The sequence below is a fragment of the Neoarius graeffei genome, chromosome 17, assembly GCF_027579695.1.
Source record: "Neoarius graeffei isolate fNeoGra1 chromosome 17, fNeoGra1.pri, whole genome shotgun sequence".
NCBI lineage: Eukaryota > Metazoa > Chordata > Actinopteri > Siluriformes > Ariidae > Neoarius > Neoarius graeffei.
Window position 1 is genome coordinate 50,770,133 of NC_083585.1, and position 18,404 is coordinate 50,788,536.

At 40.2% G+C, this 18,404-nt stretch overlaps 1 protein-coding gene across 5 annotated transcripts in view; it reads left to right on the forward strand.

Moving 5' to 3' along the window:
- frya (furry homolog a (Drosophila)) overlaps positions 1–18,404 on the forward strand; it is a 237,667-nt gene that overhangs the window by 34,378 nt on the left and 184,885 nt on the right. The gene's annotated exons all lie outside the window — the stretch shown is intronic.

Here is an 18,404-nt window from a genome sequence, read left to right on the forward strand (position 1 = left end):
AGAAATTTAGTCAAATTTCGAAATGCCTGGAGATTCCCACGGTTAGAAAACAAAACAGCTAAGATGCTGCTTGAAACAGGAACTTGAGACACAATATAAATATCAGTGGCGAACCGTTACTATTAAAGCTGGGACTTCAGCTCAGCCAAAACTTAGCCAGACACCAAAAAGGCAACAGGGCAAAGGATTTTGTAAGGGATTAGCAGCAGGCTCCCAGGTCGCTCCGTTGTATGTCGTTGTCGATGTTGATTTTAAAAATAACTAAGTAAATTACACCGGGAAATGAATACTTAAGTCTGAGTGAAAAATACTGTAGCGGGCGTGCATGGAAGAAGAGTCTGGAAACAGAAAGTTTAGTTTCTTGGTCGTTAGCCTGTGCTACTTGCGCTTGACCACTTTATTAGCATCCACTAACACTACTGAGGAACACTACACCGGTTGGAAGGTGACGTCACTGCTGTGCTGACAGCTCCAACTCACGGTTAAGCTCGCGTTGGCCTTCGAGAAGTCAGAGGGCAATACATTTTTGGTCCCTCCCACTATGAATCAAAATCTCATCTCATCTCATTATCTCTAGCCGCTTTATCCTGTTCTACAGGGTCGCAGGCAAGCTGGAGCCTATCCCAGCTGACTACGGGCGAAAGGCGGGGTACACCCTGGACAAGTCGCCAGGTCATCACAGGGCTGACACATAGACACAGACAACCATTCACACTCACATTCACACCTACGGTCAATTTAGAGTCACCAGTTAACCTAACCTGCATGTCTTTGGACTGTGGGGGAAACCGGAGCACCCGGAGGAAACCCACGCGGACACGGGGAGAACATGCAAACTCCACACAGAAAGGCCCTCGCCGGCCACGGGGCTCGAACCCGGACCTTCTTGCTGTGAGGCGACAGCGCTAACCACTACACCACCGTGCCGCCCCTGAATCAAAATCTGATTGGTTAATTAATCTGTTACTTCCTACATAAACATACACTGCCATGGCCTTCTGTCCCGGCAGTGAAGTCCTAACCAATGAGTGAGCCAGCTCGAAACTCTTCTCAGCCTAGAGACAACAAACAAAAAAAATCTAATTGGATAACTCGATTTTAATGTTTTCAGGACAGTAACCCTTTCATTTCTGAAGCAAATTTGATAGAAAATGAGGCCAAATTAGAATTAGAAGAGAATAATTATAATGAAATCATGAAAGAAATTAAAGCATGAAGGGAATTAAATATAACATTTGAAATGCTGATATGTTTGGGGCTCCTCTGAAGGCCTAGAAGGCCCTGATGGTTCCTCTCTGATAAATATACATCTTTTACATTACCTTACATTTAAGTGTATGATTAGATTCATGATAGAGATGCTTACCGAAGGACCATCACTCTGGATTTAAAGATAATAAAGAACAGCAAGAGAATGCTTATTCTATTACACCAATACTCCAACAGAGTCTCAGTCCTTGTCCTTCTAAAAAAAAAAAAAAAAAGGTTCACTTATTTAATGTCCATATTTAGATCTGTAGTCTGGAAGGTGGAAGGTTACAGGATAACTCATTAACTCATGCTCAACAACTCAAAAAACAACTTACTCCATGTCATGCTGCACCATCACTGGGGACTCTGCACTTCTAGAAACATCGTCTATCTCGGCCACTTGAGGAACAAAAAGGCGTTTTAAGTTAGTGGGTCAAGCCAAACTTGACTTGTAGCTTTAAGTTAGGTGATAGTGGTCCTTTTTGGGGTTTTATAAACTATAGGGGTGCTACACAATACCACTATCTCTATCTGCATCTGTTTAATACCTTAATATCCATAGTGGCGGCACGGTGGTGTAGTGGTTAGCACTGTCGCCTCACAGCAAGAAGGTCCTGGGTTCGAGCCCCGGGGCCGGCGAGGGCCTTTCTGTGTGGAGTTTGCATGTTCTCCCTGTGTCCGCGTGGGTTTCCTCCGGGTGCTCCGGTTTCCCCCACAGTCCAAAGACATGCAGGTTAGGTTAACTGGTGACTCTAAATTGACCGTAGGTGTGAATGTGAGTGTGAATGGTTGTCTGTGTCTATGTGTCAGCCCTGTGATGACCTGGCGACTTGTCCAGGGTGTACCCCGCCTTTCGCCCGTAGTCAGCTGGGATAGGCTCCAGCTTGCCTGCGACCCTGTAGAAGGATAAAGCGGCTAGAGATAATGAGATGAGATATCCATAGTGAAATCAGTATTTTGATTTAAACCATAGAAACACTGGAAAATACTGAAAAAGACCAGAGGTACCATGCCAACACTGTCAGCATGGTATTAATTCTGGCTCTGAAGTTCCTTTGCTTTAGCAAACTCATTTGAGTTCATATTTGGTCAAGGGATGTCTGGAGGACTTTTTCAACTCTTCTTACGCAGATCTCAGATTTGTTTTATCTTCCTGCAGTATTTCCAAACAAATTGAGTTGGTTCTGTTTGCCAAGCTGCCTCTCACCTGAAGTTGGCTGAGATTGGCTCTAGTTTCCCACATGACCCTGATGGATAAGTGGTATAGGTAATAAGTGGATGGACAAATGGATGTTTCCCAAACTATTATAAAAATCCAGTAGCCTAATTTAAGTCACAGCAACTGTGATCAGGCAGTTACTAAGGATGAATGAATGCTGTAAGTGTCCCATGTAGCACCTTCCCATTTTTTGTTTGTCCCTGATGGCTCTCGCACCCATACAGGAAAGTTAAAACCCTCATGCTCATATGACTTTTAGTTGCTTTTCTGCACGACCCCAGTCTTAATGCACACCTTGAATCTCAACTAGACATCCAGGTCACCTCTGTCTGCCTATTTGTATCTGTATAGACCACGTTATCTGTTCATTCTCAATAATGTACTGTATTTGTATTCAGTTACATCCCTAGCTGACAAACTTAATGGAGTTAGCGAGACCCTTGGAAGCTGGATATGGGTATACGGCCCTGGTCATGCTATTGGTCCCAAGTATGTTGCACAAGGGGTAAAATTGAAACATCCTTGTATGTACCCAGTACGACAGCATACTTTTTGATTTCCTAATACTCAAAAGTTAACAAATCACAGGGACTGAGAGCTCAATGGGACCGAGTGCACATTATCCAGGCATCTGAATGAAGTGACAAGAAGGATCTTCTGCTTCAAATAAGGTGGTGTAAACTCAGTGTTTCTAAAATTCACTTTACCTAGGCTTGCCAATGAGCCGAGCATGGTAAACATACTTTCTTTGTGTCAAAACTTAAAATTTCAGCAGAATTGGAACACCGCTTACAGAGGAAATTGAAATTCCATATGTGACGTAAATGTTTACGGAAAATAGTCGAATGAACTTCAGCCAAATGGCACATCTTAAAATTCTCAGCTTTTCAGAAGTCTGTGTATTACATCTATATATGTTGGACTCCGCCTTCTCAGAGAGCATTTTTTTTTATGACTCCAGTTCTTACCTGTTGGGACACAGCAGCCTACAAGAAATAGCTGAAAGGTTGTTTACGGGAAAAGTCACATACAGAACCATGGGGTTGCATTGCATCTGGTGAGACTGACATTCAACATGCAGCTTGAATCTTACTACACATTTAAACTATCAACTCTTAGTAGTCCAGCCAAAAAGAAATTTAGAGGCTATGCCAAACAGGCAAAAACTATGCACAGTTCCTATCTGGTCCTATGTCTGCATGCAACACGGCATACGGCCAAATGGGAGGCTTTGGGTGACTGTGGTGTGATCACCTGGGAATAGATCAGAAAAAAATCATTATGCTACCCAAGCTAGTCCTATATGAACACTATTAGGACATGTTGTGCTTTTGGTAATAAATATCTAACATGATCTAATAGGAGCTTAGACATGACATTTTTTGGAGTAGGACTAATAGTGTGGGTGGCACGGTGGTGTTGTGGTTAACACTGTTGCCTCACAGCAAGAAGGTCTTGGGTTCGAGCCCAGTGGCCAAGGAGGGCGTTTCTGTGTGGAGTTTGCATGTTCTCCCCGTGTGGGTGTGTGCTGGTTTCCCCCACAGTCCAAAGACATGCAGGTTAGGCTAATTGGTGGCTCTAAATTGACCATAGGTGTGAATGGTTGTGTGTCTCTATGTATCAGCCCTGTGATGACCTGGCGACGTGTCCAGGGTGTACCCCACCTCTTGCCCATAGTCAGCTGGGATAGGCTCCAGCTTGCCCATGATCCTGCACAGGATAAGTGGCTACAGATAGTGGCTGGCTGGACCAGTAGTGTGACCAGGGCCATACATAACTGATGCATGTTCCATATTTTGTGTTTTATGTCAAAAGATATTACAGAAAAGGCTGTTAATCACTTAACTCCTGCTCACTACGAGCTTCATTTCTCTTCCAATCAGCAGTGGAGGGTTTTCATTTGGGAGACAGGAGTTGTGTTCATGTGAAACTGAGCTTTTTTTTTTTTCCTAGATGAAGATGACCAATAAAAAAGAACCAGTTCATTAACATTTTGGTTTTCCCCCAACTCAGTGGAAAATCAAAAAGTTCAAACTGTAAGATGTTTTTTTTTCCCACCTGAGATAAATAGAAGTAGAATTGTTGCTTTGTTGTTGTTGTTGTTGTTGTTTTCCTAGTTCCCACCCCTATAGGTTTCCCTGTGTGCATTATGAAAAGATTTGTGATGACCTTGGAATGATCATGAATGACTTTCACAGTTTTAAACCATCCATTACATTCATGGCATTTAGCAGATGCTCTTGTGCAGCGCGATGTATAACATACCCAGAGCAGCCTGGGGAGCAGGTGGTAGTTAGGTGCCTTGCTCAAGGGCACTTCAGCCATGCGTACTGGTCTAGGGAATCAAACCAGTAACTTTTTGGTCCTAAAACTGCTTCTCTAACCATTAGGCCATGACTTCCCCGAGCTGTTCTTTGACATCTACTTGCATGAAATGATGTAGCAAGTCATGTTTAATGGTTATAGCTTCATAAAGGGGTCCTATTGTCCTGGGATATAGGATCCAGACTAACAATGGTCATGGGTTCACAAATTGTTTGTACCCATGGACCCTTAACAGAGTAAAAATATTTCCAAAGACCACTTTATAATCATAGGATAGAGTTAACTTAATGAACAGTCGAACAAATTGGAACATAGTGCATCATATTAACCCCTTCAATGCCCCTGGAGAAGTCAAGTACGTCATGAAATCTTTTACCGCTGTGCCTTATGATGTACGCTACTGGTCATAAACACCGCCTTTTATGTACCTTACATGGCACATTACTTTTATTTCACTGCGGTGCATACTGTAAGTTGACATGGTGGTTAGTGTGTCTGCCTCTCAACTGGGAGATAATGAGTTCTGTTCACGGTCGGGTCATATCAAAGACCATCATAAAAATGGTACCCAGTTACTTGGAATGCATGGACCCTTGGTATACATTTGTTTTCAAGTACTAGTAATTCCTGTTTATGGACAGGTTCTCATTGACAAGACCCGTTGTCTTGTGGTTTGGGTTTTTTTTTATGTTTTTGAAGTTGTTTTTGATTACTAAAGTTATTTTTACTCTACAACAGTGTTTTTTTTTGTGATTTTGCTATATGAATATTAAAAAATATAAAGTTCTGGACAAGTTAAAGAAAGATTATCAAAATATCCCAATTTTGACCTATTTTTGTCCAAAATGCCTGGCACATTACAATTAATTATGGGTGGCAGCCATGGGGTTAATAGCACTTCCTGGTTTCGTTCGAATTGTAGTTATATTCGAGTTAATATTATTAATATATGGTATATCATTTCTGAGTTTTAGATTAAGTCTTTTTCTTTCAGGTGACCAATTGGGCTTGAAACTGTGATCAGTAAAATAATAACTATAGCAATACGAATAATAGATGATAGTAATCTCTACCACTGTCGTGCGATTTTAAAAAATAATAATAAAGAAGTGTGAGTTCACCTTTTTTCCTCCAGACTGGTTCCTGAATTTAAAGACAGTATTTACTTCCTGATGCAAGAATGAGCTGCACACTGTCAAAACTAGGGGTACAGTAGGAGTCCATTTCTATCTCCCAAGGTACAGTACAGTCTACACCAGGGGTGGGCAATTATTTTTTCCATGGGGCCACATGAGAAACAGAAAATTTTGTGGAGGGCCGGACCAAAAGGCTGAACTAAATTCTGCATAATATTAATTGTATTTCTTTATATAAAGCAATAAATAACATTGTTTTTACAAGCTGCTAAGACTGGTAAGAGTATGGAAAAAACGAGGTTGCCTTACAAAAAATGTCATTTATTTAATCAAATTTCCCAAAACAATGGTTAACAAAATGTGAACGTTTGTATCATTTTTTTTCAGTCACATTCACCCCAAAACACAATAAAGACATCACAATATTGTCTTTCTACTCCAAATATCAAGCAAGATGCATCATATTATAATAATGATGCCCACATTTCTAGTCTAATCACCTCATTTGGTGTTTTTTATTTGTTCAGTGAGAGAAATCTAGTCTCTGTTGGTCTTTAACGAGTGCATCAGAGTCAGGTTGAATGTCTGAGGTGGAGATGCGAAGCACAGCTGACAGATGATCATCAGTCGATTCGATGTAGGTATCAGATCTACAGATCGGCTCGGGCTCCGGCGCCTGCTGGTGACGTCACACTATGTGATTGGCTGGACCGTTTGAAGGATGACATACAAGTTTGTGGTTGGTCTGGACAAATTACGGAAGTAGTTATCGCAGGATTAGGTTTCGTGGGATTTCATGTCGCGCGCATTGCGTTTTTGTTGAACACAACTTCAAAATAAAAGCAATGCACATTCAGTCCATTCATGGGGTAAAATTAGAAAATACGTTTATTTTGTAATTTCTAATTAACCTTACGCGGGCCGGTCAGAATGAACCAAAGGGCCGGATGCGGCCCGCGGGCCGTAAAATGCCCAGGTCTTGTCTACACTAATATACCCGCCTAGGGCTTATTATTAGACCTCAAGGTAGCTATATGTATGGTTTTAGGACCAAAAAGGTACATATATGTTCCTAAGCAGTATATAAAGGGTACAGATCAATACCATAGAAGGAACTGCTCCAGTGACAAGCTGTTGTACCCCTAAAGGTACAATAATGTGCTTTAATTTCTGAGATTGCACTCTGTCTATTGGTTCAGTGCTTTGGTGTTCTCACTGTTCTAAGGCAGTGACATGTCATATTTTTATGTCCATAACTCATCTGGCTGTTTTCAGCAACAGCTCAATTCTTCATCATCACCTGATCCTGTTACCAGGCTCCTGGATTCTCAGGGACGTTGTAAAAAAAGAGACTCTTGTGTTCATGATCCGGTTGTCAGTCTTGTTCTGTGAAGGACATCTGGCTTTCATGAGCAGATGGTGATGGTTCAGGTTTTATTCCAGAGAAGTCTCATCACATCACACACACACACACACACACACACACACACACACACACACACACACAAAATGTAAATTTGCAGTGATGAAGTACCCTTATCCCTTATCTTTTGTACCTTTTATGTGAATCTTTCACCCAAAAAATATGGATATCGTCTACCTTTAATAATAATTTGATATACATATAGTACCAGTCAAAAGTTTGGACACACCTTCTGTAACTAATTCAATGTTTCTTCTTTATTTTTATTAATTAAAAGACACTTTATGTCTTAAAGTAATGATGGATGTCATTTCTCGTTACTTAGTTGAGCGGTTCTTGACGTAATATGGATTACTACAGTTGTGGAATAGGGCTATTTACTGTATTATTATTATTTACTATTTACTGTTTGATCACAAACACGTTAAGAAGACAAGAAACTTGTCCACTAATTGACTTTTGACGAGGCACACCTGTTAATTAAAAAACATTCCAAGTGACGACCTCACGAAGCTGGTTAAGATAACGCCAATCGCGTGTAAAGCGTCATCAAGGTAAACGCTTGATATTTTGAAGAATTAAAATATGGAACATGTTTTTTGTTTTTTAACACTTTTTTGTTAACCACATAATTCCATATCCAGTACTGTGCAAAATTCTTCGTCACCCTATTTTATTTTATTTCATACAAACTTTGTTATAGATTTCTATTTTATGACGTCTACATTATCGAGTCAAAACAAAAACATGTTAGAGTCCAAATGCTTGTTTTCCAGCACAAAATTAAATATTACAGGGGAAAAAATGTTTGTATCTGAGCAGCATTTACATAAGCGAGCACTTTTCAGATTAAAAAAGAAAACATACTGAAGGCTACTGAGTTTTGGTGCAAAATTAAGAAGCAAGTGTGACAGTCAAAGTGTCCAGAAGAACTGGGGCTGGTTCTGTAAGATGCTCAGTAAAACCTACAGCTCATTTCCACATAAAACTGACCTCACTGGACCTAAGACTGCCATTTTTTTTAAAGCAAAGGGTCGTCTCACGCCAAATTGACTTTGTTTCATTTATTATGGCTTACTGATTACTTTTTATAGTTTTTTTTTCAATATTGAAACATTTCATTTCATTATTTTTAAGGCATTTTTGGTCTATAGCATTTCTTTACATGTGCGGAAGATTTTTGCACAGGACTGTATGTTCCATGTGTTATTTCATAGTTTTGATGTCTTCAGTATTGTTCTACAATGTAGAAAATACAAAATACAGAAAAACCTATGAATGAGTAGGGGTTTACAAACTTTTGCCTGATATATTAGGGATGACGGGGCTATTTTCACATTACAAGCTTCATTGCACAATTTTGATTTTTCATTCATATTGGATTTCGCTATTTTGTAATCATGGGTGACCCATATCTAGGAGTGGAAAATACTTGAGTACTGGTACTTCAGTACTTAAGTATTATTTTGCCATATTTACACTTTACTCAAGTATTATTGAAACTGAATACTTGTACTCTTATTTACATTTCCATGATTTTTATTCCTTATATTTTTATTTCAGTCTTCAAAGTATGTTACAAATCTCTTCTTTTCTCATACAGCCAATGAGTGCATGCTATCCATGAGTGATCTTGACTCATGTACGATTTGGGGAAGCCATGGCCTAATGGTTAGAGAAGCAGATTTGGGCCCAAAAGGTGGCTGGTTTGATTCCCAAGACCAGCAGGACTGGCTGAAGTGCCCTTTCGCAAGGCACATTACCCCCAACTGCTCCAGCAAGTGGTGTGGTGTGGTGTACCTTGTGTCTGATTAGCCAAAGAAAAGCTGATGATGTGATCATCAGTTCAGTCAGTGCCTAACTGAAACAAACAGTTTAAAGCAGCCAATCAAATGCATCAATTTAGAAAAAAAAAAAAAGTTTCAATCCAGTCATGTCAGTGCTGTGAGCCATGCAATTTCTACAGTTAAAGCATTTAGTCAAGTCACTTTATCATACATGTCAGCCTATACGGAATGTCCGTATTTTATATGGATTTGATTCAATAAACGTAATATAGGGCGGCACGGTGGTGTAGTGGTTAGCGCTGTCGCCTCACAGCAAGAAGGTCCTGGGTTCGAGCCCCGGGGCCGGCGAGGGCCTTTCTGTGTGGAGTTTGCATGTTCTCCCCGTGTCCGTGTGGGTTTCCTCCGGGTGCTCCGGTTTCCCCCACAGTCCAAAGACATGCAGGTTAGGTTAACTGGTGACTCTAAATTGACCATAGATGTGAGTGTGAATGGTTGTCTGTGTCTATGTGTCAGCCCTGTGATGACCTGGCGACTTGTCCAGGGTGTACCCCGCCTTTCGCCCGTAGTCAGCTGGGATAGGCTCCAGCTTGCCTGCGACCCTGTAGAAGGATAAAGCGGCTAGAGATAATGAGATGAGATGAGATGAGATGAGATGAACGTAGTATACGGGCGTACAAATAAAGGCAAGGCAAGTTTATTTATATAGCACATTTCATACACAGTGGCAGTTCAATGTGCTTTACAGAAGTAAAAGCAAAACAGTAAACAATAGAAAATAAAATTACATAAAATAAATGGGGAAGAAAATTAATAAGAATTAAACAATAGTAGAAATAAAATAATAAAATGAGATAAAAGCTCAATTAAAAAAAACAGCAGAATAAAATAGAATAAAAGTTAAGTAAAATTTAAAACATGGAGAGACTGTAAAAGTAAAGAGTTTAAAACATGTAGAGATGGCAATATTAATAATTTAGCAGAAAGCATCTGAAAACAGCTTGGTCTTTAGTCTAGATTTGAAGCTGCCAACAGCAGGAGCATTTTTGATGTCCTCTTGGAGTTGATTCCATAGCAGTACTGCATAGTAGCTAAAAGCTGTTTCACCACACTTTGTTTTAACAACAGGCTTTAACAGTAAATTTTTCTGCTGCGATCTGGTAGATCTGATTGGGTTAGGCCGCTGCAACATATCAGAGAGGTAATTGGGCCCTGTACCATTTAGAGATTTGTACACCAGCAGCAATGCTTTAAAGTCAATTCTGTAGCTTACTGGAAGCCAGTGAAGGGACCTTAGAATTGGAGTAATGTGCTCTCTTCTTTTTGTTCGTGTGAGAACCCTCGCCGCTGCATTTTGAACCAGCTGAAGTCGTTTGACGGGTTTTTTTGGCAGGCCTGTGAAAAGGCCATTGCAGTAATCAACCCTACTAGAGATGAAGGCATGTATAAGTTTTTCCAGATCATTTTTTGACATAAGTCCTCTTAGTTTGGAAATGTTTTTTAGGTGATAAAATGCTGTTTTAGTGATTGCTTTCATGTGCCTGTCAAAGTTTAGCTCGCTGTCAATGAAAACACCAAGATTTTTAACCATTTCTTTTGTTTTAATCCCCTTTGTGTCAAGAATAGTGGTAATCCTGAGTCTTTCATCTTTTTTTCCAAATAGAATTACTTCTGTTTTATCTGTGTTCAGCTGAAGAAAATTTTGTGACATCCAGTTGTTGATTTGATCGATACACTGGTAGAGACATTCAAGGGGGGCATAATCATTAGGTGATAGAGCAAGATAAATTTGGGTATCATCTGCATAGCAGTGATATAAAATTGAATTGTTCTTGATAATTTGCCCAAGTGGGAGCATAAAGTTATACGGATTCTTTAAAAAAACTTCAATATTTATTTAGAGCTATAATCAATTCCCACAATGATAAAAGAGTGCATAACATTTACAAACGTACTGTACACCACACAAAGCACAGACAGCCAGTAAAGAGTCTTATGAAATCGCGCGTTATCTTGTGGTAGCGAGACTTCGTTCCACTTTTGATCATGCGCACACCGCATTGCGAGAATCCCGCCAACCGGGAAGTTACATTTTGTTTGAAACACGTATTTCCACCTGAGCGACTTTCAATAGCGACTGAAAAGATTCTGAATGGGCACTCCGGCAAGATCAACACAGACACTTGCTGTGACAGGCAGCCTAGTGAGGTATTGGTGCAGACTGCTAAAAACTGTCATGGAGTACAATTCAGAACATTAGAGTGACACTTTGTGTTTTTGTCAAACATTGGAGCTTTGTATTCATTCTGAAGGTTTAAAGTAACTTGGATATATCATTGTAAATTATCATTCAAATTTTAGGTAAATTATTTTAATTTGCATCTTATAAGGATTTTATAAGGGAAATACGGATTTTGGAGGTTGGTTATACAGGTTTGATTGACCAAAGGTTGACATGTATGCTTTATTTATATCGCAAATTTTTAAAACAACCAGTGGTTTGACCAGAGTGCTTTACAGAGTTAATAGCTAAAAATATAGAAAGTCAGAAACAAACAAACAAATAAACAAACAAATAAAAGAAGGCATACAATGAAATAGTTATTTATTGAATTATTTATAAGTTAAGTAAATAGTATATTTGAAGAGTTTGGTTCCAAAACGTGATAAATGCCAAATTTGAAAAATTGAAACTCCCGCCACCAAACCATCAGCAATTATTATATCTTACTCGTACCATATTCAGTTTTCGCCAAAACACAATATCTGCCATTGATTTACACACTGCATTACAGCCTTTCGTTCCAAAACGCAACAAGCACCATCACCAATTTTTCTCAAAACCAGACCTATCTATTCGGCCAATCAGAGGTCGCCTTTGGCATGAAGTCTTCTAAGATGGCTGCACCCATGAAGTTGGAAATCGCTTCATCACTTCTCGCATTTATTGGACAGTTTCACGCTGAATTATGAATAATTTTGATAAAATAATCTAAAAAAATAAATAATTGATAAAATAAAATAATCTGTCATGAAAGAACATGGGGCGGCACGGTGGTGTAGTGGTTAGCGCTGTCGCCTCACAGCAAGAAGGTCCGGGTTCGAGCCCCGTGGCCAGCGAGGGCCTTTCTGTGCGGAGTTTGCATGTTCTCCCCGTGTCCGCGTGGGTTTCCTCCGGGTGCTCCGGTTTCCCCCACAGTCCAAAGACATGCAGGTTAGGTTAACTGGTGACTCTAAATTGACCGTAGGTGTGAATGTGAGTGTAAATGGTTGTCTGTGTCTATGTGTCAGCCCTGTGATGACCTGGCGACTTGTCCAGGGTGTACCCCGCCTTTCGCCCGTAGTCAGCTGGGATAGGCTCCAGCTTGCCTGCGACCCTGTAGAAGGATAAAGCAGCTAGAGATAATGTGATGTGTGATGTGATGTGACAAAAAAATTATTATTTGGCTCAGTTCAAAGCTGTTAATTAGTTCTGGATTTCATTGTTGAAGTTTTTGATCATTAAGGAGTTAGTCAATACATTTTAAAACAGGATACAGTGGTTTTCCTTTTATTACTTCCCATAGTCAGAAAAAGTGATTTTTCTCAAAACAATGGAATTGGATATATAGCGTTTTGGAACCAAACTCCATCCATTATCTGTAGCCACTTATCCTGTGCAGGGTCGCAGGCAAGCTGAAGCCTATCCCAGCTGACTATGGGTGAGAGGCGGGGTACACCCTGGACAAGTCGCCAGGTCATCGCAGGGCTGACACACAGAGACAAACAACCGTTCACAGTCAATTTAGAGCCACCAATTTGCCTAACCTGCATGTCTTTGGATTGTGGAGGAAACCAGAGCACCCGGAGGAAACCCACGCAGACACGGGGAGAACATGCAAACTCCACACAGGAAGGCTCTTGCCGGTAGCTGGGCTCAAACCCAGGACCTTCTTGCTGTGAGGCAACAGCGATAACCACTACACCACCGTGCCACCTGGAACCAAACTCTTCATTTACTAATTTACTTTTTCATACTCGAGCAACTTCTTGACTTTGGCTTGAGTAGATTTTTTGACCATATTCTTCGATTTTTACTTGAGTAACATCTTGACACATTATCTGTCCTTTTATTTCGTATAATTTCTCAGTACTTTTTGCACTTCTGCCTATATTTGTCTTTAATGAGAATAAACTTGTCTGCTGAACCGCCCTGCATCCACGCATCAACTTCTTGGTCAATTATTTCATTCCACTTTTCTGTTTTGGTACGTTCCTTCCAGGTTTGCTGGAACTCACCAACAAACATATTTTGTCCTCTTTGCAGAAGAAGAAGAAGATGCCTTTATTTATCACATGTACACTCATGCACAGTGAAATTCCTCCTCTGCATTTAACCCATCTGAAGCGGTAAACACAGACATGCACACACGAGCACACACACACATACCCAGAGCAGTGGGCAGCTATACCACAGTGCCCAGGGAGTAGTTGGGGGTTAGGTGCCTTGCTCAAGGGCACTTCAGCCATGATACAGAGGGAAGAGAAAGTGCTGTTCATTCACTCAACTCCCCTCACATTTTTCCTGCCGGTTCCAGGAATCAAACTGGTGACCCTTTGGGCCCGAGGCTGCTTCTCTACCCTTCAGTGCCCTCCTTTGTTGTTTTGCTGCATTGCTGACACTGAATGATCATCATGACTTGTGCCAACAACACAAAGCCACGTCAATTTTGATTTGGTCGTTCTCATTCATGTCACATGACCGTTTCTCAGATATAAAATAGGATTTGTGTCACTTCAACCTGGTAATGGTATGAACGTAGCCTAAGATTTGTGTGCTTCACTCACTCATGACCCGCTCTGTGCTGTGAGAACAGTCTGAAATATCAAATGTGTGGGCTGCGAGGTTGGTTGTTCTAAATGTGTTGATCCGATAAACATCTGAGAATGGAGGGGGATTTTGAGTTCCCATTTCTTCATAATTATACAGTTTCCTGGAGGACCGTTTATAGAGTTAATTATTAAAGAACATCCTACACTATTTACAGTGAAGGAAGATTTTTCCCATGGTGAAGCTGAAGCAGGAAGTTTGGATAATTTTGTGGATGCATGTACAGTATGAGCCCATGTGTGTGTTTGGGGAGATGTTTTTTATATCTTGATGAGAACCAAATGTCCCCACAAGGAGAGGAATATCTGATAGTTTTAACCTTGTGGAAACTTTTGTAACTGAAAGAGCCAAAAAGTTTCCTTTTGGTTACTGGGGTTAATATTTGCTAGGTTCAGGTTTAGGCATATCATTAATTAGATAAATTATTTAGAAGGTCCTCACTAGGACAGTCAGTCCATGATTTTATGAGTGGGGGGGGGGGGGGGGGGGGGCGCTCACGCTTGTATTCTATTTTTATATTTTCCCTTTTCTAAAACAGCATTTTATGTAGCTATAAATCTGGGAAAAATCTGGGAATTAATGACTGATTTGGGATTTTAACTCTTACATACTCAACATACTGGTCACCAAGTGTCACCAGGCAAAACAAACCTCGCCCGGCAGCACTTATTTTATACCTATATGTTGATAACGGTAATGTTTTTCAATCATCAGCTGTCAGGTTATAGTCCTGTGAAAATCCATGACCTTGAGTTTGACATTTCAGAGTCATTCAAGGTCAAAGATCATGGTGCCAAATGAAAGCCCATATGGCACTCCCTATAAGTTGATAATGGTAAATATCTGTCTACCATCAACCATTTTCAAGTTACAGCCCTCTGAAAATCTGTGACCTTGAGTTTGACCTTTCAGGATCACTCAAGGTCAAAGATCATGGTGCCAAATGAAAGGCTATATGGGAGTTCCTATATGCTCATAATAGTAAACATTTGTCTATCAGGAACTGTTTTTGAGTTATCATGGAAAATGTTATTTTGACCGAAAGGTTGACCTTTCTGGTGACCTTGACCTTGACCTGAATACCCCCAAAATTTAATCAGGTAATCTATGGACCATTGCCCACCTACCCCGGAAATTTGAAGTCAATTGGTGCAACCGTCTAGACGCTAGATTGTTAACAGACAGACACACAAACAAAAAACAAACAAACTGCACTGATTACAATAGCTCACCCCGCTTACTCCATCGCGGGTGAGGTAATAATACAGAACCTTTTTTGAAAAAAAATCATTTGCATTTTTGTATCTTCCTCGTTACTGTAAGTGGTATGCACACGTGTGTGTGTGTGTGTGTGTGTGTGTATTACTGAATGCAACATGAATGATAGGCTTATATTAATTCACAAACATGTTATCGCTCATTCACAGGCATTTGGAATCTGAGACGAATAATAAACACAGCCAATCAGTGTTACTGTCCCAAAACCACTACGGAAACCTGTTTTGCACCCTAATTTTTTAAACTAAAATCTTGAACCTTGGTCTGCCATCTTGTTTAATTTTCTGTCTCTCCTCAACATTAGCAATGCCAGCCGTTTCACCCCAAAAAGCATTTCAGCTGCTAGATGAAGAAAGAAGTGAACACTACCTCAACTTATAAACAAAAGACTTCAGAAAAGCATGCATAAATAAAACTCAGATATTCTCTGAGACAACAATCCTTGCTTCCTGGCTGCAGTGCATTCTGAGAAATGTAGTTGAAAATCTCTTTGTGCTTTATTCTTTTACTCGTAGTTATGGCCCGTGAACCTGATTTCTTCTGAATGGCCCAGTGGAGAGTTGAGTAGACACGTGTGATATATACGTTTTCACTGTGTTCTGTCAAAACGATGTATATCGCTCCCCGTGTCTCCTCAGTGAAGTAGACTCGGCCCTTGCGAAAGTCTCCGGTGAGGAGCATTGATTGCGAGGTCCTGTACAATTGAAACTCTCAGGCGAGTCGGGGAGGGGATTCCCCGCCGAGACTACACGCAGTGTGTTAGCACGAGCATGTAGCCTATGTGAAATGAATAATGTGTTGGATTAGCACTAATTCCATGTTTTGGAAAATCGAAAAGGTTGTCTTGGGCCCCTCTGGGGTTTCACCAATCCATGTGCGAAGTATAGAGTATGTGCGTCCAACCATGTCGATTTGCACAGGTGAACAGACAGACAGAGAGACAGACAGCCTTCCTTTAGTAGTGTAGATGTTGCATGATCGAGGAGGAGAGACTGCATTTCCCATGACTCTCAGCTCAGCCTTGGTGTCTGTAGTGTGATAACGTTGATTCAGCTTTGCGAAGCAAAGTGGGTGTTTTTTTTTTTTTTGCTTGTTTGTTTGCATGAATTTGTGACATTATGATCTCAGAATGGGGCGGCACGGTGGTGTAGTGGTTAGCACTGTCACCTCACAGCAAGAAGGTCCGGGTTCGAGCCCCGTGGCCGGCGAGGGCCTTTCTGTGCGGAGTTTGCATGTTCTCCCCGTGTCCGCGTGGGTTTCCTCCGGGTGCTCCGGTTTCCCCCACAGTCCAAAGACATGCAGGTTAGGTTAACTGGTGACTCTAAATTGACCGTAGGTGTGAATGTGAGTGTGAATGGTTGTCTGTGTCTATGTGTCAGCCCTGTGATGACCTGGCGACTTGTCCAGGGTGTACCCCGCCTTTCGCCCGTAGTCAGCTGGGATAGGCTCCAGCTTGCCTGCGACCCTGTAGAACAGGATAAAGCGGCTACAGATAATGAGATGAGATGAGATGATCTCAGAATTTCTGAGGGTTTTTTTCTTGCAAATTTATGACGTTATAATTTCAGAGTATCCAAGTTTTTTCTTGTAAAGTGACGACTTTAATCTCAGAAACTTTTTTTTTCTCAGAATATTACCCCTTCCTTCAGCTCCATAGTGCACAAAAAAACCTCACTATTTTCCAGTTTGTTTGTTTTTTCTCGTGACATTATGACTTTATAATCTCAGAGATTATCAGAGGGTTTTTTTCATGGAAATTTATTATGATTCTGAGTTTATGTCTTGGAATATTACCACTCCTTTTTTAATTTTATTTATTTATTTATTTTTAAAAATTTTAACCAACAAACCCAGTGTCCCTCATATGCCGTCATAGTTCTCAAATGTGAAGGTGTGGATTCATTTTCAATTGTATAACAGTAGTTTTGGTTGTAGTTCAAATCACAGGTTTATAATGATAATAACTCATTTGTATACATTATTGCTTCTATAGTAACGGCTCATCCACAGGGACCTATATGGCAGACGCCCCACATAATTTAAGCCTAATAATAAATGATTTTTTTTAAAGTGCTGTTATTTAACAAAGGAAAATATTTGTATAATCATTGCTATTCTATCTACCATCACTGGATATGAGCAATTGTGCGCTTTGATTGGCTACTCTACTCCTGGGATATTAGCTTATATACCATGAGTAGAGAAAAACAAAATGGCGGAGTGTGTTACTGAACCAACTGAGGACGAAATAAAAACTCAACTTGAAAACAAAACTCCAAAAAATACAAAAAAAGCAACAAAATATGGAATGAAAGTATTTGATGGGAAGAACGTATCTTTTTTATTTTTCAAGAATTATTATTATTATCGCATTTTTCACAACTTGTTACTGTCATTTCGCCGGTTTGTTTACATTCTAATCAGAAATGGTTTTGTCGGATGTTTTGTATAAAGTTTTTATTTATCAAATTTGCAAAAAATAAAAATAAAAATGATCCGTTTCTCAAAATCCAGTGAATGTGGATAGAATAAAACAGTTATTCCACTCAATCTCGTCGTCCGTGGCTTATAGCCAACTCGGTGCTATGCGCCTCGTCGGCTATCAGCTCATGTACGACTTGATTTTGTGGAATAACTGTTATATATGGTGAAGATTGATGTAAGGAGATGTTTATTTAACTGTGAGTACATTTTGCATCATGGGAAAGCCTTCAGGACAGAGGCGTTTGTGCTTTGTGGTTTCTTAGTGAAATGACCAGCTGTAGCTTTTTGTCTTATTGACTTCAAGAGAGAGAAAAATGAGAGGCTGGTGAGGAAATGGCTGTGAGAATGTAAATGATAACAGGAAGTAACTTGTCTCACCGATGTTCCACAACATTAACTGTAGCTATAAAAAAGTTAAAAGCATGACATTGCTCTTTAATAAACGGGAAGAAAATGCAACTGTGCAAGAGCAAAAGAACACTTTGGGATGTGCTGGTCTTCCAGGTGTTATTCCTTGTCATGGATTATTTTCCGATAACAGCATTCCTGGTCGTATTTTATTCCTTATAATTCAGTTAATACAGTTTACCAAAACAGTTTTAATTTATGTACTCATGTATCTGATGAGCGTATG